Raw genomic sequence first — 25,385 nt, 5'->3', positions numbered from 1 at the left:
ACCGGATTCGACACTATATATTTGCTATATGTTCACATTGTTTTTGAAATGGAACAATCATTGATTGATCTCATGTTGGTAAGCTTAAAAAGTCCTTAGTTTAACATTTAAAAATCTCAGAAGTAAGTCGGAAAATCATAATATACATTACATATAACAAACTATTTAGAGATAATAACTTAAACATTCGACCGAATTCGATGCCATGTATTTATTATTCACATTGTTTTTGAAATGGGACATTTATTGATTGATGTCATAATGGTAAGCTGAAAAACCCTCAATTCGACATTCAAAATCTTAGAGATCAGTTGGAAAACTATAATATACATTACATATAAAAAAAACTATGGGTCTATGTATGTTCGAAACTAATCACGAAAGGGAAAAAACCAAGATAGAGTAACAAATGAATAGTCATAGACTGTTTCTCACATTTTCTATATTACCTGTACATCCATCTAACATAAGGCAAGAATATACGAACAATAAAAACATGTTTTAACGTGAAGAAACACTAAGTGACCCCGACAGATTAAGGATAATCTTAGGGTTAAGTAGATGTTTCCCACGAGGGTTAGGTCCGGCAAAGATGGTTATTCTTCTCAACTTGCAAAACAGACACCGTAAGCTCGTCACTGAGAAGGGGGGGGGGGGGTTCCTCCTTGTGACCACCCTCCGGCGTGAGAATCAGACTAGGTTGCTCTGAATATAAGTGTATATAGAGAGAAATAGCTAGAGAGAAGATGATGATACCGTTTCAGGGTGTTGGAGTATTTATAGCCAAAGGTAGGTTTCCAAGCAGGTACGGCCAGCTGTATATAATATTCCTTTTCCACCAACTATGGGCTATGTTCGCGCCACGATGGGAGTTGGCGGGTAGGCAGCGGCTGATAGTGACATTTTGTACTGGAGCGTGCTCCTCTTCGTACTATTGTCAGTGAGCTGTCACCCTGTGATTGGTTCATGGGTTGCTTTTGTCAGATCTTGTCTATTTGTCAATACCTTGGTAGGTATAGTACAAAAGATCTTCTAGAAGCGTACGGACTGGCTCTTTTGGGCGGGAATATTCCCGCCCTGCTCATTCCTTCTTCAGGTGACATTGCTGAAGTATAAGAGTTAGGCCTTATGCGTGTAGCCTTACTGTTAGTGCGGGTAGCCTTCCTTCTTGGCTTGTACCCACAGCTGCGGGGACAGGCAGGGTACTGTACCAAGGGGGGCTTTCCTGCGGGGACAGCTGGCTTACTGCGTGTAAGGTCTTCATCTCTGAGCATGGTGGGTCCTGCGGATCCAGTTGGTCTTTGCGCAGACGTACCTCTTCAAGGTGAGTCTTGCGGGTCCAACTGGGCTTTGCGAGGACCTACCTCTTCAAGTCCCCCCAGTCCATTGTTCTTCTCATGAATTGTTAATAAGTGAGGGGAACTTTTGGACTTTTAAGCAAGGGGTTTTGAAAAGGGGGTTTTCGTTTTTTAAGGTTCTCCGTGGGGATTCTTCCAGCAGTTTTCCTAATGTCATTTGCAGAAAATTCCCGACTTTTCTGCCTGATCTTTGGGTATGATGCGGGTAGGTGCGTAACCTCTTCGCAAGTTGGGAGCGTTGAGTTTCACTTGTGTAGATTCTCCACGAGGTTTTGGTAGTTTTAGACATAGTGATCAGTTATGTTAAACAACCAATTCCACCTTGAAGCTTCAAACAATCTAGTTCTCAACGTTCCCGCTATGCGGGGGTGTCATTTCTCTTTCCGTAAGCATGGCCCATAAGATCGATCTTCTTGGTTTCAATTCCCTGCAAGTGCTAAGTATGTGAAGGGTTTCGCCTTGACACTGTACCCGCACTTGTCTTATGGTTTCTTGCTTTCCAAGGTAAGGGGGTATATTCCCTCTTATTTTTGAATCTTTTTGAATCTTTTTGAAATTCGGAGAGTTGGTGAAAGGATAAGGACAGTCCAAACGATTGAAGGGACGTTGGCGTCTTCTGACGGTTTCAGGATGTGCAGGAAGTTATGACGACGTGACAGCATGTGGTCAATCAGGACGCTTTTTCAGGCGCGTGGGCGCGAGTTTCATGACACGCGCCATTCCGACACCTGTTGCCAGCTTGCTTTATCCACACGTGTCGCCGTGTCATTGCGCCCGCGCTCTCTCTCATCCGCATTAAATTCATCGCATTCATTGCGATGCGTATATAAGGGGGAGAGGGTGTATTTCGTCCATTATCTTCACTTCACTCTCTTCCTTTTAAGCGATTTCCGGCGAATACTCATCTTTTCCAGCGAGCATTCTCCTGAAACCGCTTTCTTTCCTCAACATTAAAAAATGTCTTCTTCTCATGACCCAGAGGTTAACGTCGAGGAGTTCGACGTTTACCCCGAGAACCCGACGTCTACGTCCGATAAGGACGATAAGAGTACTGCTGGCGAGTGTCAGTGTACTCTTTCTGTCGATGCATACCATTACATCGTCAAGAAGTTCATGCTGGAGCCCTATGAGCCAGAGTTCCCGGAGGCCGACCAGACGGTATACGACGCCCCTAAGGGCAAGATAGGGGTTTACGCTTCGTTCTTCATATATGGGAATCTAAGATTCCCATTAACGAAGTTCGTATACCGGGTTTTAGAGAAACACGGTGTTCATTTGACAGAGGTGCACCCAATGGCAATTGCTAAAGTTCGCCATTTCGAATGGGTGTGCCGTATTTTGGATATCGAGCCTCGAGTCGACCGCCTGATGACCTTCTATACCTGGAGGTGCGTCCAGGGTTGGTATACCCTTGTCACTCGGATCAAGGGTTTGAAGATCTGCACTACCGAGCGTAGACTCCGCTCTTGGAAGCGTGAGTTTTTCTACATTTCCGCTCGCGTCGTTCCCATTGCGATGACGTTCAAGAATGGGAGGGCACTCCCTAATCTTCCGGCTTCCAATTACCAGGAGACGGAGTGGTTCACCAAGATTTCCCAGATTCGGACTCCTGTTTATCGCTTCGCGGAGTCTGGGATGGTCATGCTTGGGATGTGCCGCGTGTGGAAGGATGTCGGGTCTAGGACGCCGCAAATACCCATCGTTCTTGAATACAGTTTGAACTATATTCCTTATGGCATGCTCCGTCTTTTTTGTTGGTTTAGGATTTCCTTCTAACATTGTTATCATTTTTATTTCAGAGGGGAACGACTTACAGTCGCTCTTGCACCCGCGGGAGACTAGTGGTCCCGCGCGGTTGGGTACTCGTGATCTTGATGAGAACGAGTTGCCCATTTTGGAGAAGACTACGGATAGATTCGTAGAGGTCTACCCGCCAGACCACGAGATTTTAAGCGCCACTCGGCCAGGTAAGGAGTTCTTTAATCCTCGTCCTCTTTATGCTCACACTTCTGCTGGAATTCCTCTGATCTTGTCATCTTCTGATGAGGGATCCGCAGATGGGCCTTTTATCGTAAGGAAAAAGAAGGCGGCTGGCGTGAAGGGCAAAACGAAGGTTGCTCCCTTCGTTGACTTGGGGGATCAGTCTGATTCCGAGACTGAGAGTGAGGAGGCGGCGAGGAACCTTGGTGGTAGTGACGAGACCATTGTCTCAGAGGTTGAGACAACGGCTGTCACTTCCGAGCCGCCAAGCGTTGCGAAGGTAACTGGCGTGAAGAGGCCAGTTTCATCGGGTCCATCTCCGCCTGTCAGGGCTTTCAAGATTAAGAAAACCAGTAAGTATATTGTGTACATTTTCCGCATTTCCTTCCGCCTTTGTTTTTTATATATTTGGTTTTTCTTTATGCTGGAGTGGACTTATCTGTTTTTGAGGAGACCGGTGCGGGAGGAAGTGGTTCGGGACCCACGACGATAGGTTTGGTTAACCTATCCGAGGCGATGACCCAGGCGGCTGCGCCTGTTTCTGGTACTGGTTCAGTTGCTTATACTGTTGAAGCAACTGTTCCGGTTATGACGTCGTCTGTCATGGCTGCTGTGCCGGCGATGGCGTCCACTTTCGTTGCTGCGTTGAGCAGTTCAACTTCTTCGCCGGCCGTCAGTGCCATATTTACTACATCATTCACCGGACCGGCGGTGACTTTTTCTGTGAGCTCATTTGCAGCGGCTACCACGGTTATGAGTTCATCTCAAATGAGTTCATCTCCGATGGTCTCTACCTCAGTGGCTTCTACAGTGTCACATTCGGCGTCAACGACTACTTCGTCCTTGGCCGGTTCCTCAGGTATGTTTAGAGTTGGGACCTCTAGACTTACCTCTGTTGATGAGGGGGTCCAATCTTTGCCTCCTTCCCATCTCCTTGACCTCTTGGATGGATATCCTTTAGGTTCGGGTGATGGGTTTAGCGGCTATCGGCCTGTTATCGACCCTACAGGTGTGTGGCCTGTTATCCATCCTTGTCATTTTTTCCTAACTGTTTTCTGTTTTCGCAGTTTTGGATTCCAATGAGGTTTATGCTCCAAGGTGGAATATCCTCCGAGGAACAACTCTCAGGACGGCCGCAGACTGCGTCGACTGGACGCGCCATGCCGCTCCAAGTGGTGCATTGGGGGAGGCAATGGTTAGCTACCAAGAAGGCAGGTTGTCCACCGAGCTCCGAATTCTACTTGCCCGGATGCAGCCGCGTGTCGAATTACTTTGTCGTGAAAATGATAAGTTAAGGACTGCGCGTAGCTTGGAGGGGGCTCAGGTGCGATCGCTGAGAGAAGAGAACAAGAAGCTTGCGCCACCGCTGCTGAGAAAGAGAAGGCCTTTAAGGATCTTGAGGCCGAAATGCAAGCTAGGCATGAGGCCCGTTCCAAGGCTACTCAAGTTGTTAATGAACAACTTTGGTTGGCTAAGGAAACGGCGCGTAATGCCACTGAAAGGGCCACAAAAGCTGAAGCCGTTGCTGAGCCTCTACGCGCTGAGAATGAAGAACTGAAAGCCAAACTGGAGAAGCTTCAGCAGGCTCATGAGGCTTTGGCTTTGGAGGACGCCAAGAAGCTACAGGAGCTCTTGGATCAGAGGGTGTGCTTGATCGCACTGAGCGCAAGCTTAAAGGCGTTGAGGAGGCTGATGCCAAGGAAGTGTTGCTTGCCAACCTTAATAAGAATGAGGCCGAACGCGCACGCGATCAAGCTCAAGCTACCCTTCAAGAGTCCTGATCCAACAACGATTGGCTTCTACGAGAAGCGTTGCCGCAGGTACGCATAGCTCCATAATTCTTTGCTTTTTGCTCTTTTTCTTTATACTTAGAAAAGTTTTTTTTTTGTAGGTTGTGCATCGGATTTTCGCGAACACATCCTATGATGATGCCATGAGCGCAGCCCTCAACGCTTCTCATGAGGATGGAGAGAAAGCTGGTTTCTTACTTGGCTTAAGATTTGCAGAGAAAGGAATCTCGCCTTCCAAATTTCCTTTACACGATGTTGATAATGAGGCTGCCTATGACCAAGCTGTGAACCAGTATGCTGCTTTCTCTCATCCGGTTGTGGAGAAGGTTAATGAAGTTGCTGCTGCTGATGACGGGCTAGCTGTTCTCAAAGCTTTCCTTGAACAGCCGCAGCCAACTGATGGTGCGGGTTCAAGTGGGTTTGGAGGGAGTGGTCCCGAAGCCTGAATCTTGATTCCTCCAAGCCGTTAGGATAGATTTGTACTTTTTGTAGGCGGGTAGATACCTTAGCCATTTTGTAATGTTTGAACAGCTTTTATCGTGAATATAAATGTTTTGTTAATGTCTTGCCTTGTAAACATTATATGATTTGCTCATGCATATTTTAGTTTAACTTAGCAATTTTCTAAGTGTTTTGAATAAGTTAACCTTTCGACGCGTGTCAGATAATAGGTTAGTGTTCTGTTTCCTCTATCATGATTGTGCGGGTAGGACCGTCACTTTCACTTAGTAGGATGACCAAACTTCATCTATATCTGACCTGCGTGAAGGTTTTCCTCATCTTCCCTTTAGAAATTTTTACTGTTTTTGTGTTTATGCGGGTTGTGCCGCTTTCCACACGCAACGACTTACTTCCTCCCTCACTTATTTATGCGGTGAATACCGGCATATCAGTGTGGTCAGTTCATAAGTATAAAGGTAAGGCTATCAACATCAATGTGATAAGGAGAATCATTTCCATTAGAAGTGGCTCTAGGCATGTTCGTTACAAGTTTGGAATTGATCTACATGTAGCATCTGCGTAATTGAGCTCCATTCCATGTTCTTGGGATGGGGGTGCCATCGAGCCTTTCGAGCCGGTATGCGCCCTTTCCCAGAACTTCTTTAATAATGTATGGCCCTTCCCAGACCGGGGCCAACTTTCCTGGGCGCTCCTGGTTCGAAGCCTCGTTGTTACGCAGTATGTAGTCTCCGACATTGAAGTTGCAGAGTTTCTCCCGCGTGTTGTAGTACTTTTGCATTTTTCGCTTGTAGTTCTCTTCACGCGCTGCGGCTAAGTCTCTGCGCTCTTCGGTTAGCATAAGGTCTAACCGTCTTTCCGCATCATTGTCTTCTGGTTGAGTTATGACTCTTGGTGAGGGTAGACCAATCTCGATTGGAACCATGGCTTCAGTGCCATAGGTGAGGCTGAACGGGGTTTCGCCCGTGCTTGCTTTTTTCAGCGTTCTGTTTGCCCAAAGGACATGTGGAACTTCGTCCACCCAGCCGGATCTATGCTCCAAGAGTCTTTTCTTTATGCCGTCGACGATGCTCTTGTTTGCTCTTTCCACCTCACCATTACCCTGCGGGTGTGCCACTGAGGTAAAGATGTGGGTGATTTGAAGCTCTTTCAGCCACTTTTGTAGCTTCTGGTCAGCAAAGTTGGTGCCGTTATCGCTCACCAAATTCTGTGGAAGTCTAAAACGACAAATAATAAATTCCCAAATAAATTTTTTGATATGTTTTGCGGTTGTTTGGGCTAGGGGTTTTGTTTCTATCCACTTGGTGAAGTAGTCGATGGCTACCACTAGGAACTGAACGTTTCCTGCTGCTGTGGGAAATGGGCCTGTAACAACGATGGCCCACTTCTGGAATGGCCATGAAGAAGTGACTGGAACAAGTTCGTTCTTCGGGCGATGCGTGTTGGGTGCGTAGAGCTGGCAGGACCTACATTTTCTGATGTAGGCCAGCGCATCCGTGTGCATCCCCAGCCAAAAGTATCCCGCGTTGTTTAGCTTAGCTACAACTGCGCGTGGACCTGCGTGTACTCCACAGATGCCTTCGTGTACTTCCCTTAGGAGGTAGTCGGCATCTTGGTCGTCAACGCATCTGAGGAGTGGGGCAAGAAAATTACGCTTGTAAAGTATGTCATCAACAAGTTGATAGTTCAGTGATTTACAGCGTATCTTTCTTGCATGTGTCTTTGACTCTGGTAATACACCCGTCGCAAGGTAATTTATGATTGGCGTCATCCATGTTTCCGTGCCGGTTTGGATGACACAAATTTCCTTATGCGGGACTGATGGAGCTCCAAGAAGTTCAACGCGGATGTCCTTTCCCAAGTGGGTGAAGGCTAACGATGCAAGCTTGCTTAACGCATCCGCAGATTTGTTTTCGCTTCGCTTGATGTGCACAACTTTGCAATCGTTGAAATCGCGCATAAAGGTTTTTGCTTGTGCGAGGTACAGGGCCATTGTGTCGTTCATGGCCGTGTACGTCCCGTTTATCTGGTTGGCTACTAGCATGGAATCCACGTGGGCTAGTTTTTCACCCCCATCTTACGCGCAATTCTTAATCCGGTCAAGAATGCTTCGTACTCCGCTTCGTTATTCGTACTTGGAAAATCCAGCCGAATAGCGTAAGTGTACTCTTGGCCTGCTGGGTTATTTAGTTTCAACCCTGCGCCTGAACCTTCATTGTTGGCTGCTCCATCAGTATAGAGTCGCCAGAAATCGTTAATGTCTTGTGCTGGAGAGGGTTGAGCCTCTTCCTGGCACTCTTTTTCCCGCGAAGCGGGGACTTCTGCAATAAAGTCGGCCAAGACCTGGCCTTTTATGGCTGGTCTTGGCTTGTATTTTATCGCGTATTCTCCCAACTCAATTGCTCATTTGGCTAGGCGCCCTGACAACTCGGGTTTGCCAAGAACGTTTGCAAGTTTGAAGTTGGTGAGAATGGTGATTTGGTGGCCTTGGAAATATCGTCTTAGCCTGCGTGAAGCCTGTACAAGCGCTAAGACTAATTTTTCCAGGGTGGAGTACCGGGTTTCCACGTCTGTTAAGACGCGGCTTACATAGTAGATGGACATATGGATGCCCTTTCGTTCTACTAGTAGGACTGCCCCGGTTGCTCTGTCTGTGGCGAAGAGGTAGAGAATTAATTCCTCCCCCACTTCTGGTGCTGTGAGTGTTGGGAGTTCGACCAAGCGTGACCGAATCTCTTGAAAAGCTGCTTCCGCTTCTGGTGTCCAGCGGAAGTGCGTTTTCTTCAAACAATTTCTCAATGTTGACACGAATGGGAACGACCTATCCGCATGGTTTGCCAAAAAGCGGTTGAGTGCGACTAGTCGTCCATTCAGTGTCTGAGCCTGTTTGATGGTAGTAAGTGATTCCATTTTCATAATGGCTTCAACCTTGTCAGGGTTCGCTCTGAAGCCATCTTTGGTAACGATGACTCCTAAGAACTTCCCATCTTCCATCCCAAAGGAACACTTGCTCGGGTTGAGCTTCATGTTTATCTTTCTGAGTGTGTTGAAAGTTTCTTCGATGTCTTTCAACATCGCCTCTGGCTCGAGGCTTTTGATGACCAAGTCATCCATGTAAACTTCCAAGTTCCTCCCGATTTGGGTATGAAACTCTTTGTCCATCAGGCATTGGTATGTGGATACGGCGTTCTTTAGTCCGAATGGCATCATTTGGTAACAAAATGTGCCATCGGGCGTCCGAAATGCGGTTTTATCCTGATCATCAATAGCCATGTGGATTTGACGGTACCCTTTATACGCATCAAGGAAGCATTTAAGGCGAAACGGTGCTAATGAATCTACCTTAAGGTCAATTTCGGGTAACGGGTAACAATCCTTAGGGCATGCTTTGTTTAGGTCTTTGAAATCTATGCACATGCGCCATTGTTTGTTGGATTTTGGTACCATGACGGGATTTGCAACCCATGTTTGATATTTACTAACGCGTACGATGCCTGCGTCAAGGAGTTCCTTGACTTGGGTTCTACACGCGTTAGCCTGCTCAGCACCCATTACGCGACGCTTTTGTATGACCGGCGCAAACGCCGGGTCACACTTGAGCTTATGCTCAGCCTTACTTCGAGGTACACCAGTCATGTCAGCTGGTTTCCACGCGAAGATGTCGGTATTTTTTTGCAACAAGCGTTTGAGTAAGGTGCGTGTGGGATTAGTGATCGTTGGGCCAATGGTAACGGCCTGGTCAGGGTATTTGCCATTGAAGGCCCATTCTTCTGGCTCAGAGGTGGTTTGTTTAGCCATTTTTGGTTTGGGTTTAGATGAGACAGATGCGATGCATACCTGGGGAATGCCCGTGATCATAGCAACGCCCTCGGCTGTTGGCCATCCCATCATCCCATGGACCGAAGACACCACGACATTAAATCTTGCCATCCCATCTCTCCCGAAGAGAATGTCGTATGTGTGGTGTGGCTTCCTCATTACAACGAAGTCCACGTCTTCTGTGCGGGAGTACTTCCCGTCCGTGAGAGTGACGGGGAAAGATAGGATTCCCAAGGGGGTGTTTGTGCTGCCGTCAAACCCTTCCATCGAGGCGTAAACTGTTTCTAGGCGCTCTTTGTCTTCGTCGTCTAGCTTGTCGAAGAACTGCCTATACATGACCATTGATGAAGCGCCATTATCATCAAGGGTGCGGGAGGTGATGTAGTGCCCCAGCTGGCTTTTGATGACTATGGGGCCTTCTTTGTTGGGCCCCCCTGGCACACGCGTGAAGCACACTTCTGCTTCCTTCCACGCACTTGGCTCTGTTGTTCGTCGTTTTCTTTCTCTGATGTTGCCATGAACCATGTGAATGCTGATGTCGACGGGCTTCCATCCATTGCCCTTGTACCGATTGTCTTTCCTCCCTCCGTTTCTGATTGACGCCACGTGGTGCTTGAGTTTCCCATCTTTGACGATTGTTTCGACGACATCCTTCAAGGATGTGCATTCTTCAGTGGTGTGGCCTTTTGTCCCGTGGAAGTCACAGGATTTGCTCTGATCAGCGTTATGACGCTGTCGAATTATTGGAGCCTTTGGCCATGGGAGTTTCTCGGTGGCAAATATCTCGGTGACGCTTTTGGTGAGTGGCGTCCATCTGGGATTCCGGTTCGACGACTGCATGTTGTCCCTTCCGCCTAAGAGAGGGCGAGAGCTGGATGAGGTGTCAAAGTTAACCCTTGACTGCCAAATACCAAGCTTCCTCTTTTTGTTATGTCGGGCGGTACGGACGTTATTTTCTCTTGTTCTCTGAGTGTAGAGGTTTGTGCTCTGGGGAAGATTTCTACCCAGTTGCTTCTCCATTTCGGCAAAGCGTTTAGCTGCCGTCATGATGGCATCCCACGTGGATGGCATGCCGTCTTTACCTGTCAACGTGCGGATGAGCTCTGGGTACTCAGCGCCTTGGATGAAAGCGGCGCGAACAAGATCTTCGTTAATGGTGCCCAGACTTAGCTTCTTTGAGTTGAAGCGAGTGATGAAGTCTAGCAAAGATTCGTCTTCCTCTCGGATGCAGTTGAGGATCGTCCATTGCTCTTCAGTATATTTTCTTTGTTGACTGAAGTGCTGGCTGAACTTGTGCTGGAAGTCTGCCCAATCGTAGATGTGGTGGACCGGTAGACGATCAAACCACGCTCTGGCTGCCCCGACGAGCGTCATTTGGAACATGTAACACCATGTGGGTTCCGTCCAATTACTGACGGTTGCCCCCGCTATAAATTTGTTCATGTGATCGTCCGGGTCAGATATGCCATCGTAAGTGCCTATGTTGGACATCTGTTTGGCACTCTTTGGAGCGATTGCTTCCGCAATGTCCCTTGCAAATTTGGACGTTCCCGCATTCGCAACAGTTGGTCTGAAAGTTTTGGAGAAGTCACGTGGGTTACCCCCCGTGTTCTTTGGTTCGAAAGCTTCTTCGAAATTTCTTCTCGAGTGGAAGTCTGTTTCTTTATGCTTCCCTTTCGCCTTATGACGTGGGTTTGCGTCACTGTCAGATTCTTCCCAATATTCATCCACATACTCGCAATCATTGCTCATGTTGAGCTGTTGTCGAGTGCTTCCGAATTGGTCATTGGCCTGTTGGAGTGAACGTAAACGTTCGTCCAACTCGGCTTGGAATTCTTTCTGACGTGCTTCCGCCCAAGCTTTAACTTGTTCTGGTGTTTGTCGAGAAAGTCTCGTCTGTTGTCTCCCCAACTGGGTATCAATGAATCCCAGGAGAGGATTGTTTACTGCACTTGCCCTGGCTTAGGTAACCGGGGTAGTGTTCGTAACAATCGTGTATTCACCGGTGTTCCCCCCAGTAGCTGGGGTTGTGGTTACCGGAGTTTCTTGGTTACACGGTGGCTTTGGCATCGGAGTAACCTTAACCATCTTTCCAGAAGTTTGAAAAAACTGAGAAAAAGAAAAGTTCTAGCTTAATGCACGATGGCGCCAATGAAGAAACACTAAGTGACCCCGACAGATTAAGGATAATCTTAGGGTTAAGTAGATGTTTCCCACGAGGGTTAGGTCTGGCAAAGATGGTTATTCTTCTCAACCTGCAAAACAGACACCGTAAGCTCGTCACTGAGAAGGGGGGGGGGTCCTCCTTGTGACCACCCTCCGGCGTGAGAATCAGACTAGGTTGCTCTGAATATAAGTGTATATAGAGAGAAATAGCTAGAGAGAAGATGATGATACCGTTCCAGGGTGTTGGAGTATTTATAGCCGAAGGTAGGTTTCCAAGCAGGTACGGCCAGCTGTATATAATATTCCTTTTCCACCAACTATGGGCTACGTTCGTGCCACGATGGGAGTTGGTGGGTAGGCAGCAGCTGATAGTGACATTTTGTACTGGAGCGTGCTCCTCCTCGTACTATTGTCAGTGAGCTGTCACCCTGTGATTGGTTCATGTGTTGCTTTTGTCAGATCTTGTCTATTTGTCCATACCTTGGTAGGTATAGTACAAAAGATCTTCTAGAAGCGTACGGACTGGCTCTTTTGGGCGGGAATATTCCCGCCCTGCTCATTCATTCTTCAGGTGACATTGCTGAAGTATAAGAGTTAGTGCCTTATGCGTGTAGCCTTACTGTTAGTGCCGGTAGCCTTCCTTCTTGGCTTGTACCCACAGCTGCGGGGACAGGCAGAGTACTGTACCAAGGGGGGCTTTCCTGCGGGGACAGCTGGCTTACTGCGTGTAAGGTCTTCATCTCTGAGCATGGTGGGTCCTGCGGATCCAGTTGATCTTTGCGCAGACGTACCTCTTCAAGGTGAGTCTTGCGGGTACAACTGGGCTTTGCGGAGACCTACCTCTTCATAACGAAAAATGCTTAAGAAAATACAAAAAGGATAAAAATGAATACAAGTTGGAGTAGATATTTAGGCTATTTATGACAAGTTTGACCACCATATAATGCAACGTGAAAGGTATTAAAGGCATATATACATCAAAACTCGCATGATGATCTCATGAACTAAAGAGAACCAAAAGATTAGATCCTAAATACCTCTGAATTCTGATATGTTTGATCAATGTTATTATCGATAAATGCATGAATATATCCCATTGTTTCATACTGATCTCTCCATTTGGATGGATTAAGATGAGTAATTTCATGCATTAATAATAATAATAATAATAATAATAATAATAATAATGTGTGCTAATTAAACTAACACTACGCGAGTCTCGTTAGTATAAGTTAAATGTACGTTTTGTTTATGATACACAAACAAAAGGTGAAATTTAAGAGATTTTTTTTACCGACATAATAAAAAATGAGATATATGAGAAGTGAGCTAGCATAATACACGGGCATGATATCATATGTAATACTTAGTTATATGTGCAACGAGTCTTTGATGCACCTATAAATTACACGCACGCAAAACATGGTTATTTTCGAAGTTTCTCACTAATAGGGTGTTATAAAAAGATCAAAGTTTATGATTTTTGCAAAAGAGTCTTGATAGATAAGCCAAATACAACTGTTTGAACTTTGGAAACCCTTTTTACAGTTAAAAATATTGCCAAATTTAATGATTTTATTGTATCAACTATCAAGTACACAATGCTAAAGCATTAGTTTCTTTATGTAAGGAGTTGCCCTAAATAGTCATTTATGTAAGATTGTAAGCTTTTTCTTTTCTATCACTTTATTCCACCTATTTCTTTGTGAATAAATTAATGTTCCCCATTTTTTAAATGTCAAATTCAGGATTATACGTAATATTTATAAATTACAAAATATTTTGGATTTATATATAAAAGTCTATTTATATTAGTCCAAATAACCCAAATCTAAGAGGTTAGGTGTGCCTCTGTGTTTTGTAGGTGCTCACCATGTACACAATTATTATTATTTTTTTAAATTATAATAATCTATGACCAAAAAACTCACAAAATTCTAATAATACTAACCACTAGGATCAGATAAAATAAAAATTGCACCGAGTATGTGACTTCAGTCTTCATAGGAGTTAAAGATGTAAAGTCTATAAGACTTAGATCCGAATCCAAAACTCTCTTATTAGAGGAATTGAATCACTCATGTAGCTCCCTTAGAAGTTTACAAACATTGTTTTAGATGATAATAAAATCAAATTATTATATTTATTAGTACTACATTAATTTGTCAATTATATAATGATATAATGGGAAATCACAAGAGCTTTTAGCCTAATGATATCAAAGAGTATGCATCGGGGTGTTCCATTTCAGGTAGCGAGGTTCGAGTCCTGTAGTTAAAAATATGTAGATTTTAGAGTAGAGATCAATAATTTTATTTTTTTTATATGTAATTATAGAAAAGAAAAATTATTTGATGAGAACAGGAAAGGAAAAGGTAAAGAAAAAGAAAAAGAATACTAGAAAGAAAGGGTTATATATAAGAACACTTGCTCATATTCTTATATTCTTGTACAAGACCTCTAAGCTTACTTCCCCACATGCTCTAATATCCTTTACCTACTGCCACCACTATAGAATAACATGAATCACACCACCACCACCTCCTCCTCTTCCTCCATCACCATCGCCACCCCGGCCGCCAAACGGTCCAAAGATGTCGAATTAAGCAACGAAGTCACCAAAAGAACCAAGAAAACCGGCATTGATCATGATCACCCCGTATACCACGGGGTACGAAGGAGAAGTTGGGGAAAATGGGTATCTGAAATCCGTGAGCCAAAGAAAAATTCAAGAATTTGGCTCGGGACATTTGATACCCCAGAGATGGCGGCTAGAGCACATGATGTAGCCGCCATCTCGATCAAAGGTCCCTCAGCTATCCTAAACTTTCCCGAATTGGCTCACCAGTTCCCTAAGCCGGCTTCTAATTCGCCTAGAGACATTCAAGAGGCTGCTCTTAAAGCCGCAAGCACTTTTGCATGGAGAGACCTGAATTCGAATAAAAATGAACCCGAAACGATTCAAGTTGAGCTTGATCCTTGTTCTTCATCTTCTCCCCAAAGTGATATAACGGATGACCCGTTTCTTGATCTTCCGGATCTTTATATGGATCTCGGAGACCGGGTGTTTTACACATTGCCGGAGAAGATCACTGTTAGTAGTGAATTCTGGCCAGAAGATCATTTCTTGTGGAACTATAGTTAGACTAGTGTTTATGCAAATAATTAAAAAAAAAAAGTAATGATAAGAATGTTATAATTAGAAACCCAAATTTTAATTATTTGTTGAAGTGAAAGCAATATTGTCTTTTTCCTCATTTTTTTAAATTATTCAAGTTAATTATTGGTCAGTTTTGCTTTGCATGACTCTTAATGGAGTAGATAGCAAGTTTTCTTAATTAATTATCATTTTAAGCTACATAAATTAGCTTATTTATCAACTTTTTCTTTATTAATACATCATAGTTGATTAAAGAAAAGATACCATTATTATACAAATATATACACAAAGACTTGTTACATACATGGCAATGTAACAATCACATGCAACACGTTGCTATGCAGTACAAACCAAAGGTGCTTATACCAAATTAATTTTATTTCTATTTAACTTTATTGTTTATGCATGGGCAAAGGCATTGGCGGATCTAATGAAGAAAAGGGTGGTTCCTCGGAACCACCCGAGTTTCGAAATAATAGTGTACGGATATATAGAAGATACTAGAGGAACCACCTTATAAATTAAGAGGGAACCACCTAAAAAAAATTCCTGGATCCGCCACTGGGCAAAGGGGAATTAACAAAAGAAAAAGGAATATAATATAATTAAAGATAATGCAGGAAGAAATCACATGTGGGTATGAGTGAGTGTGAAGTAAGAATCTTCCAGGTCAACGAGTCATGGAAATGTATCAATTTTGTCTCTAAATATTCCTTGGTGTTATATGTGCTAGATCTAGCTAGGAAGTATTTTCACATCTTGGGATCCCTATTGGACTTGATAATTGTGTCACAGTTTATATATCATATACATAACATATATAATAACAAAAGAAATGTTGCTTCCTACTCACATTATGGGTCAGGCTAAATATACCCTCCCTGGTTGCTTGTCATACCCCTCTCTGGAAAACCCAACTTTAATATTACCACTTAAAATTATATAATTACCAAATTAGCACAAAAATAAGGATTTCATATTTTTTTTTACAAGTTGCGTTTTTTTTATGATTTCGAGTTTCGGGTTTAGGGTTTAGGTTTTCGGGTTTCCGGTTTAGAGTTTAGGTTTAGGGTTTAGAGTTTAGGGTTTAGGGTTCGGGTTTAGAGTTTTAGGTTTTTGAGTTTCGGGTTTATTTTGTAAATATTAAAGAGGTAAAATAAAGATATTATAAATATATATACTATTAGAATTAAAAATATATATATATTATAAATATTTACAATATTAATACTAAAAAAAATAAATTAATAGTAATACTTGATAGTTTTTAATTTGATATATGTAGTGAAGATTATTAAGTGAAAATATGTTATAGGGACTATATGTATATAAATAATGTTAAAGTCTAATAGTAATTTATCTAATAAGTTAAGGGTGATGTATATTTAATAAAAATAGTGTAAGAGAGGGTATCTTTAGCACCACCCTCACATTATAAGTGTTTAAGTGTTTAATGTAACACTTCTTTCACAAGTCATGTAAGTATAGTGAAGCAAATATATAAATTTAAAATTACAAAAGTATGATCCTCTGGAGTTTAATTGCATTAATTTAATCTTCAAGGTACCCAAGATTTTTATATTTGGTTTTTTTTCCCAATCACCTTTCAACACATGGCCCACTCACAATTTTAAGATTCTTATTTATTCACTAAAACTTAAAAAAATAATATGTTTGTCTTATAAAATTCCGAATATATCATGTGGCATGTTAATTTTTTAAGTTTTACTGTAAAGTTTATTCAGAATAAAATGTACAATTTGGCATGCTTATTTTTACGTCTTTAAATAACTTTTATTTAAAACTGAGTTTTACAAAACACCTTATTAAGTGTGAATATGGAAGCACTCCTATCTATTTGCCGCCTACATACAACATTTTTTATTTATGCTGATATTACCATAACACATAGCCTAACGGCGCACTTGTAAGGTTAAAAGTGAGAGCGGCAGGTGGCCACATCCATGTTTTACCCACTGGCTCCATCTCTGTTCATTGTGTCAATTTATGAAAGAAGACAAAACAAAAATAACGACAAAATACAAATAATAAATGGAGTTTATATATATATTTTTTATATATATATGTGTGTGTGTAGCGGGTTAACATAAATTACATAATCATTGAGAAAATTACCCCTATATTAAAAAATATAAATGGTCTAATTTTGGGGGAAAATTTCATAACAGGAATTTAATATTTGTTATTGTATTTCTTTTTGAATTAAACGATTGAATTTTCATAAGTACCAATGAAATATTGTCAATCTGAAAATGATCTTAACATGATTAAGAGAGAGATCGGTGCATCTATGCATATCGAAACTTATCACACGTATTGGACATGTGAAAAAAATCTTAAAGATTAGATGTTTTTAAGGAATATATGGCTTGGGTGTCATGCACAATTTGCTTCATTTTGTGAAGGAGTGAGGAGTCCAAATGGTAATATGATTTTGATTTTGATTTCTAGGTGTGTAAATTACGTATTTAAGAATACATTATCTTTTGATTTCAGTGTTCAACTTCAACCCAAATGGGTTTGATCGTTCATGATTTCATGACATTGGAAACTGAAAAGCATAAAAAGATGGGAGCTTAAACAACTTATAATGCTTTGCCAAACCGTGTCCACCATGGAGCATGTGATTAACAAGTGATCCACTGTTTCTTGGTATTATGAACAAAATGGGGTATGAAACTGAATAGACCGGTATATTAAGATTAATAAAAGAATTCTATTTATTATTTAATATAAGCTTTATTATATTATTACATATCTTAGGTCTTAACCAATAACAATTGAATAATAATAAAAAAAATAATAATAATATTAATTAAGTGGTATTTTTGTGAGAATCTAAAGGATTAATATTCTTTTTTTGTTGTTTACTTTATTTAAAATGTTCAACTAATAAAACTATTTATGATATTTAATATTTTTATATATTTATTAGAATATAAACACAAATGGTAGTGGGTGTGGTAAATGATTGGAGCATACCATTTTCATGCTTTTCATGCTTTTCATGCATTACCATTTCTGTTTCTATTGTCTTCATTTCATCATCATTTGGGACAACATATGCTCCATCCAATCAACTCCACACACTTTGAGTTTTCTTTCTTTCTTTTTTGTTCTCTTTTTTAACAAATAAATATTCTGCTTTACGGAGTTTGAACCATTGATTTCTATTTCAGATCTTAACAACCTTATTATCCTACCAAATTTTGAGTTTTCTTTGTATGCTTTGCTCAATCAAATGGTAACTAATTCAAATATTCATTTGTATATGTTTACATAAATGTATAAAATACTAAAAAAACAACAAAACTTTAATATATGTCTTGATGGTTCACTATTCATTTAAAGCAATTCGTTCTCATAAAAAAAAAGAAAAGAAAGAAAAAAAAAAGAACAAGGTTGATTTAAGTTAAATGATAATTACTAATTTAGAGTAGCATCATCGTCAAGTATTAGACCTAAATACGCAAACCATGTAAGTTAAACATAAAGTACAATGACATGAACGATATGATATAATTTGTTAATGTGCTTTTAAGCGCTATTAGTTGTAATGTGCATGTTTATTTATATTAATCACTAACTCAAACCCCGACTGACCTCGATCAAGCTATACTCAATTAACAAGTTATACGAAGTTATCTACGCATACCTTTTACAACCATGACATGCACAAACAACCCAAGAAAAGAATGGTGGTAACACTAATAAAACACACATTGTAATTTGACTGAACACAAGACTTATCCGTACGTATAACTTTTAAATTAATCCTAATGTAGCCAACTAGATCTAATTCGAGTTCACATAATCTAAGCAAATATAAAGGAGACAGGGTGAGCTAACACTATCATGATAGACCACATGGTTTCATGTACCTCTAATAGTCACAAACACATGCTCTTCCACTCTATTAAACCGATGAGCCAATCAACATGACTTAGTGTCTTTGATTTTGGGTTAAATGTAACTACATATTTTTAAATTATAAGTTGTACTATAATATTAAAATGCATAACTTCTAACTAGCTAGAGATAGATTTTATTATTTGGATAAAACTCAACTCGTTTTACTTACCTGAAATTGCAATGCTCGTATAGAATCATATCATGAAAAACAATATGTTACACATTTATTACACAAAAGGATTCAAAGTCATGACCAAGTGATGAAGGATGCTTGATTTTCATGTGTTTAACTTTAAACGATTTTGATGTTGATGATAACTTAAGTTGAAAATCGTGGTTAATGGAAAGATAGGTTTAGGAGTTGAACATGACTAAAAAGGAAGAGGAAATAGATAGAAATGTCCCGATCATGCACTCGAAGTGACTCAATGACAACCGAACTAACACTGTCCGCTAGAAATTCGTAACAGATAAAACATTAGAGATAAACATCATACGCCATGACCAATTTGATAACTTTTGATACGCCACGTACATATATATAAAATATTTACTCTAAGGATTATCTTAAAAAAATTCCAAGGGGCTTTTTTTATACAATCCTTCAAAATCAATGCAAGTTTCGAACAAATGATCAGTTATCCCTAGCATTTATCACCGAGCCATGAATTCTGCTTAAACACTGACTTTTTTCTTAATTTACTGATTGATCAATCTTAGCCTTTTATTTTGTCATACATTTCTTGGAATATAAAATGTGATTAACAAGTAGAAAAAGTGAATATGGTGTTGTTTGTCATCTAATCTTGTATATGAAACCACTTAATTTAAAATTCCCTTAAAACCAACTTTTAGAGAATTTCGTAAGATCACGCAATATCGGTCGGTTGTTGCCCTAAACTCCTCCATTAGAAGATTATATTTATACATACATAAATATAAGATTATCAAAGATATATAGTTACTTATTTCTTAAGACAATCAATCCATCATTTGACTTATTATTGTTTTCAACCAAAATATATGATTATATGAAAAGTAACACTATAATATAGTTTACACAAAGAAAAAGGTGTGCATATATATACATACAACAGCCTGAAAATGAAATTTAAACATATAGTAAGAAACATTGCCATCTCAAAATAAATATAAATAAATAAATAAGACTAAAAGAGAAGACCATCCAAATTTAATTGTATAATAAAAGAAAAGGACAAGAATTAACTTGAACCTCTATGCAAGAAAAGGCCCACTTGGGGATTAAAAGCCATCAAAAAAGGACCAATCTCCTCACACATAGGCATGTACCCAAGCTAACAAGCAACATATGTAAATGACCAATATTTTTCTTGGACCATTGCACCATAATTATTATATGCGCACCATCACCATTGTAATGATCAACCCTTTTTCTTCTCTATTGTAACAATGGGGTCATTCTAATGACGGTGCGGTTCGATTGTAATTTTAACGTCTGATCAGTGTTTCTACAACATAAATTATTATTAGCAACATCATGAATATGCATTTCAACTTCATAAAATAGCGAATGGGTAAATGAGAACAAGTGATTGGTATTGAACGAATTGTCTTTCTCTTGTAATTAAAGTCATGTTCGAGCATTTACGCTACCTAGAATAGTAATTGCGTGAATCATTTGACTAAACAGGTCATTTCATATTTTAGTAATAAATTTATTAAAACCAAGTATGACTTTAGATGGTATGGATGTGTTGGTTATATTCGGCACATGATTGATAATATCTTTTTACGTGTGAATCACATTTTACCTACGCTAATTGTAATACCTATAACACTTTTTTTTAAATAATTTTAACAATGGTAAATTATAATAGCTAACGATAAAGGATCTAGTCTTATCACCCGATTGAGCTTCGTTCTAACCTTGTTGAAACATCCATGTTTCCATTTTCTAATACGAAAAGAACCGGAGAAACATCAACCTAAAAAAGGTCTACCAAGAGAGAGACTTAGAAAACCTATTGAATGTCAAACCATAAAATGTGTTGTTTCTTAAGTATATAAATCATCACTTTTTATAGTTATTAAAGAATCCCTCTTATTATATTAGTAATAGGATCGTTATGTTTTCGAGTGTAATGTACGAAATGACTGTCACGCTATTATCGTTCATTCGTTCACAATAGTAGCTACTACAAGGAGATAGGTAGATGAAGCATAACTACACATATCAATAGCTTACTACTAAACAGATAGATGTTGCCAGTTGCCACCCCACAGGCATTAAGATCTTACACAAATACCATATACAAAATCCGGAATGCCATGTACACATAACCAGCCACAAATGTACCGACATTTTAGACGACCTAACAAAAGAACGACTTTGACCAGAATCCAGGAATCTGAATTCAAAACGAGGCCTATATTTAGATTTCGGGTGGCACTGAAATTCACTAGTTGGTTGATAGTAAAACGACCCGAATTTACTGAATGCCAGCTACAGAGACAAGTGACTGACTAAACAGAAAGTGATTGTGATCCTGCATCAAAAAACAAAAGAAAACCTTAATATGCAAAAGCGAAGGTTAAACTAAAGGGAAGCTTTTGCAGACCATGGTGATCCTGCATCAAAGAACATGAAAATGATAGTTTTACAGACCAGATGCATATATCTAAACCTGAAAACAAACTTACTGATTTACAAATCAAACCTTCTTGTTTGTAGATGCAGATGGCAGGCTGAAACTAAGCAGAGGATGCTAAGCGTCTAAACCACAAAGAACATGTTAAATCCCAACAAAAATTATTAAACAGTACCACCATAAATTAAACATTAGTGAACAGGTTCGTATAATAAGTTCAAGAGAAAGCAAATGTCTAATATTATTAGCCGATTAATCCAGCAAGCAGAAGAACAGCAATTCATGACATCAATGCCAGCTGTAAGTATGACCTGACCACATTCTGAATAGTCTGAAATTTCCAGCAAGTTGAGGTAAGCAAGATGAAACAAATTAAGTTAATTAAAGCTCCAATAAACCTAGAGCCTGGCAAAATAATATAAAGCATAAACACAAAAGGTTATCAACTATGGTATGCCATACCATGCCAACTCAAAAAATTTAGTGGCAGCTTGCCATCAGAAGGTTAAAGATAAGACTACATGCGGCTCCGTGTTTAAAATGTCTCAACCGAGTAATATTGTCTTCCATTTTCCTATTTAACAAGCTTTAAGCAAGAAGAAAAAGAGGAATTGGTAGGCATAAAAATGCTAAATCAAATTTTATGATGGTAATGCAAGTCTTCCATATCCGTGCCTCCAAGTTTTCAATAAGATTGCAGCCAAAACAATTTGTCAAAATACAACCATCAATAACATGGTAGATGTTGATGGATGTTTTTCAACCAAAATTTTCAGCTGCAATCTTATTGAAGACTAGAAGACGCGATTACCACATGGACTTGCAGTATCAGTGTACCACCATAAATGTGTTTTTGCCATTTGTGCTTACTCCTTATTTTCCTTTTTTTGGCAAAAAGTTTGTTAAATAGGAAAATAAAAGACAATATTAAAACTTAGAAGCCAGAAGTTAAATACGGTTTTGTCTAAAAAATTCTACGTTTGGTGTTGCGAATGGAACTACACACAATCCTAAATTAGCTTATTTGGCTTTATAATGTGTGATTTAACCTTCAAAAGTTTGTTTTAAAATATTCTTTATTAGGGGTAACTATGCTACCCACGGATGTAGTATCTATCATGCATCACTCATGTATCATGTATGTGCATTTGAAAATTGGAACAGCCCAAAAACACTTTGTTTTTGTTGCTTCTCCATTTAAGAAAAAAAACTATTAAAAAGAAAAACTATGACCAATAGTGATTCTCTACGTGTTATAGAATTCGCAAACCTAACCTTTGTGTTTTTTATTTGCTGGTCTTAACATGTATAGCATATATTCTTAATATTGTATGTTCAAAGTTACTTCTATAAATGCATAACTTTGTGCGCACTCAAGTACTTCTTCATCCTAAAAATATTTCAAGGGTATCTAATTATTGTAGTTTTGATAGTTGTGACGGACTACCTCTGCTCCAAATCAAATTTCACTTTGATATGTGCATTTAGATGCTTCTCAATTTTTAAATTCTATGTGTATGATAACTTGTTTGACACAACTGTAAGTCATATCTTATACCATATCTTTGTTTACTAAAAACGTAACTGCCAACAAAATCATGTGACCAAAGCAAGAAAGGTGGAAAATATAGTGCATACTTACAGTGAAATCATAAACTGCTTCATTTCATCTCAGCCTTAAATTCTCATACTCTGACTCTGAGTCTACGCCGTAAGCAGTTTGTTTCAGTTGCTGTGCAGAAAAAACGTGTGAACTTGAAGAACATGATGCACTTGCAAAACTTGGTTGCTCAGCTACTGGCTGAGGTGCAAGTGGTTGATAAGGAGACAGATTATAATAAGAAGAGTAACTCATTGAAACCGACGGGGACACGCTTTGGGCATTTTGTGTTATCCCAGCCATAGAATTACCATAAACATTACTAGAAGCCGTTTCAGTGGCTGACACGTTTTGAGGTAGGGGAGGAGGATATTGAACACCATAAGACTGCATCTGTTGACCCGTGAATGGCGGATACATGTTTGACCTAGGAGGGGGCGGAGGTGGAGGATAAGGAGCATAAAAATGAGGTGGCGGCGGCGGCGGTGGTCCCCAAAGAACTGGAGCACTAAATGGACCCACCTGATGTCATCTGCTGAGGTGGATATTCATCCGCATAAGTAGGCACAGGTGGAGCAGGCGGACCAGGGGGTACTGCAGGTTGAGACGACTTTACTGCAACTCTTACTGCAATTACTCTCTCGTCTAACCGATAACCGTTCATGCTAGCAATGGCTTTATTAGCCTCTGATACTTCAGAATACTGGGACAAATCCATAACCTTTACTCACCCCGGTAATCTTATCTTTAATCACCTTCGCCATTACTATATCCCCAAAAGGTGAAAACAATCTAATCAAAGCATCATCTTCAAAAGTAGAAGGTAAGTACCCAATATACAAATTTGTATCACCCGTGCTTCCGTTTGAACTACTTGAAGAACCCATGATAGGCAAAGGCGCGCTTTGCTTAGCGACACCTTCCGGAGGAGTCTCGCCAACCTCCGCCAAGAAACTCTGATACACATCATCCATTTTCTTCTCGGGAGTCTCCTTAACAGAACAATCAACAGTCGGGTGCCCACCATCACCACATATCTTACACAAAACATTACTTTTAAAACCCGACAACCGAGACGGACACGCAAACTGTCTATGCCCGGCTTCACCACACAATCTACAGCACTCATCATCTCTAACCGTTCCATTCAAAGCCGCAAGCTCCCGAAGCTGCTGCCTCTTATGCTCATTCAACCCTTCATCAACCGGACGCAACAACTTCTCCACCATCCCAACCACCACATCAAGCCCTTCTCGCGTCTCCGCTTCCACCAAAACATGCAGATCCTCATTCTCATCCTCCCCAACCTTCAAATCACGCTTTCTCCCAAACCTCCCGTCCTTCACCGACCCTTTACCCCGTATAACATTCCTCGCTCCCGTCTCCTTCTCCATCCGCTTCTGCGTGTTCCCTCTTGGTCCAATAATAAGTCCGATAAAATTATATCCCGGATACTCCTGTGAGCAGGCCGACTTGTTAGCACCCCTACTCAAAAGTATGATAAAATTGACTTAAAAACTCTTTGATTTATAAGTACGATAAATAACCATGTACTTGCACAAAATTACACTAACGATTATGTTCTGGATTTATTAATTTTTTTTTCTATGATTAATTCTTATCAAAATTTATTTCAATAAAATAGTTATTTTACTTATTAAAACTAGACAAAATACCTATTTTATTGCATCAGCCGGCGTCAGATGGAAGTTGAAGAAACACTAAGTTACCCCGGCAGATTACGGATAATCTTAGGGTCAAGTAGATGTTTCCCACGAGGGTTAGGTCCAGCAAAGATGGTTATTCTTCTGATGACCTGCAAAACAGACACCGTGAGCTCGTCACTGAGAAGGGGGGTACCTCCTTGTGACCACCCTCCGGCGTGAGAATCAGACTAGATTGCTCTGAATATAAATGTATATTAAGAGAAATAGCTAGAGCAGATAAGATATGTGATGGTATAAGATAGTATATGATACCGTTCCAAGGTGTTAGAGTGTTTATAGCCGAAGGTAGGTTTCCAAGCAGGTACAGCCAGCTGTATAATATTCCTTTTCTACCAACTGTGGGCTACGCACGTGCCATGCTGGTGGTTGGTGGGTAGGCAGCGGCTGATAGTGACATGGCCGGCTGTGTACTATTCCTTTTCCACCAACTGCAGGCTATGTACGTGCCACGACAAGGGTTGGTGAGTAGGCAGCGGCTGATAGTGACATTTTGTACTAGAGCGTGCTCCTCGTCGTACTGTTGTCAGTGAGCTGTCACCCTGTGATTGGTTCATGGGCTGCTTTGGTCAGATCTTGTCTATTTTGTCCATACCTTGGCAGGTATAGTACAAAAGATCCTCCAGAAGCGTACGGACTGGCTCATTTGGGCGGGGGTATTCCCGCCTTGCTCATTCCTTCTTCAGGTGACATTACTGAATTATTGAGAGTTAGTGCCTTGTGCGTGTAGCCTTGCTATTAGTGCGGGTAGCCTTCCCTGATGGCT

General features: G+C 40.6%; 2 pseudogenes; one reads left to right on the top strand and one right to left on the bottom strand.

The window, feature by feature from the left end:
- The first annotated feature begins 13,976 nt into the window (after nt 1–13,976).
- LOC143625425 (ethylene-responsive transcription factor ERF039 pseudogene) lies at nt 13,977–14,865 on the top strand (annotated as a pseudogene).
- An 8,096-nt stretch (nt 14,866–22,961) lies between these two features.
- LOC143625363 (splicing factor-like protein 1 pseudogene) lies at nt 22,962–24,289 on the bottom strand (annotated as a pseudogene).
- Nucleotides 24,290–25,385: the final 1,096 nt, after the last annotated feature.

This window comes from Bidens hawaiensis, unplaced genomic scaffold (genome assembly GCF_021521415.1).
Source record: "Bidens hawaiensis isolate Kalapana, Puna unplaced genomic scaffold, B.hawaiensis_p1.1 tig00004105_1, whole genome shotgun sequence".
Classification (NCBI taxonomy): Eukaryota; Viridiplantae; Streptophyta; class Magnoliopsida; order Asterales; family Asteraceae; genus Bidens; species Bidens hawaiensis.
Note: the sequence above shows the minus strand (reverse complement) of the source record. Positions and strands in the feature narration are given on the sequence as shown.